Genomic DNA, 2,055 nt, shown 5'->3' with positions numbered 1-2,055 from the left:
CGGGCTGACGCCCTTCCGCGCGGCAGGAGCGGAGCCAGACCCTCTCCAGAGCGGGTTTGGAAAGGGAATCGACGTCACCAGAACGCCTGATGGAAATCTTGCGAAAGCAACAAGATTTACTTTGTCCCCAGACAGAGTCACGCACTGCTGCTTATTTACTCACTGAATTCACTCCCCTGGTGACCAAGCCAAGGCTGGCTCTGGCCCAGTTGGGTCGTGGTGCCCCTCGGGTTGGGCAGCGGGGAGGGAAATGAGGGTGCTCCGACTCTCCGGCCCCAGCTCCGTGCCCCAGCTCCGACACGGACCAAGGCCAGAGCAGCATAGTGCAGGCAGAGGGAGCTGGCAGCAAGAACTACCGTTTCGGTTAAAAGCTGAGTAAACAAGGCTAAAGCCACGTGGAGCTCGAGCGAGTAGTGGGAAGCAGCCGTGGCACACGGGTCACCTGGCACCACTACAACTGCGAGAGATGCGGATCGGACTGAGCAGAGGAGACAGAAAGTTGCTTTAATTCCCTGGTGTGCGATCCGAAATAACCCAGCAGAGTCATTGCAGGTTGCTGGTCATGGCAAAAGCATAAACATTCTGCTCTTCCCCAGCACCGTCTAGATCTTTATGGGAAGCTGGAAGAACGGATAAGCAGATGGTATAAGAGTGTATCCAATCTTGTATTATTAGAAGCTGATGAACATGCAGAGGAAACAAGAGAGAGAGGCTCAAACAATCTGAAGAGCTAGATGCACGTTGGAGTTACTGGCTGAGAGTGTCAAACTCCAACTTCTGCACAACACCACAATTTCTCACTCTCAGGTCTCCACAAAAAGATAAACCCAAGAAGTCAGTGATCAATTAACCCTCCTGCTCTCCTTACTGTATGTGCTTGAGGGAACTGCCAACTCTTTCAACCAGAGATGCCCATCTCTGGAGTGAATTATTCTGGTCAGTTTAGCAGGAGGAAGGAGGAATGGGAGAAAACCAACAAAAAGTTGACCGGAATAGCACTGAGCACAGGAATTTGAGCTTCATATGAAGCCTGACCTTAAAATTCCAGCCACAGGACAATTAGGTTGGGATTAACATAACCTAGCTGTAGCCAGGGGCAACGAGATTTTAATTCTTTAACTAACGGGAGAGTTTTGCTTCTTAATTGTCAAAGGAATTTCTGAGGTGCCCTAATGCAGCACTAATTAGAAACTCACCGTACGAGAAACAACTCTGGGATGCTTTCCTGTGGAGGGAGCACGAGACCCACACCGTGAAGCCTAAAATCAGAGGGGACCAACCTCCACATGCCTGCACGTGGGTCCCCCACATCGAGGGGAGAACAGGGAAAGGGGGTTTAAAAAAAAAAAAAGCGCAAGAGCAAGAGATCAGTTGATCCCAGGAGAGCCGAGCACCCACCAAAAGAGCAGAGTGGCCAAAGCCGAGAGGGAGAACGGTCTGTGTCTGGGACAGCGAGCATCCTGCACACGATCCGAACAATAGAGAGTGAAGAAAACAAAGGGATTTGTCTCCCAGAACGAAGGGGCAAACAAAGCTCACCCTGCAACACAAGCCACAGCGCTCAGCCTCTGTCCCTGCAAGCGTTGGCACCCCAGCACAGCTGGGCCAGGGGTGGCACGAAGCCTCCCAGCAGCTTCAGCCTCCCCAGCAGATGCGAGGTTGAAAGCCAGATGGACTCGCTCACGGGAAGCACAGAAACACCAGGCAGACCCCTGCTGCCATGCTCAGACAGAAGATGCTCTGCAGAAGGAAGGAGAGTTATCGTTGCTGCCGAGAGAGGGTCAGTCTCAGCGCCGCTCAGCTACAGAGAGGCTGTTGTGTGATAGAAACATCTGAACACAAAGCAATTCATTTGCAGCTGGACTAACACAGTACTCCGAGGACCTAACAGAGCCTGCCCCCATCTCTCACAGGGAGCTCACTGTTTCACAGGAATCCGACTGAATTCTAGCACGAGAAATGCCCAGTCAAGCCTCTCCATCAACTTCAAGAGGCTGTCAATCAACCTGCCAGCTCTGCTGCAACGGCGTCCTCCACTGAAGACTCTGATGCACA

General features: G+C 52.2%; 1 protein-coding gene across 1 annotated transcript in view; it reads right to left on the bottom strand.

Moving 5' to 3' along the window:
- Nucleotides 1-2,055, bottom strand: part of SLC41A1 (solute carrier family 41 (magnesium transporter), member 1) — a 15,143-nt gene that overhangs the window by 6,482 nt on the left and 6,606 nt on the right. The window lies entirely within an intron of this gene.

This window comes from Apaloderma vittatum, unplaced genomic scaffold (genome assembly GCF_000703405.1).
Source record: "Apaloderma vittatum isolate BGI_N311 unplaced genomic scaffold, ASM70340v1 scaffold32469, whole genome shotgun sequence".
In the NCBI taxonomy this organism is placed as follows: domain Eukaryota; kingdom Metazoa; phylum Chordata; class Aves; order Trogoniformes; family Trogonidae; genus Apaloderma; species Apaloderma vittatum.
This window is presented reverse-complemented; position numbering and strand designations above follow the sequence as displayed.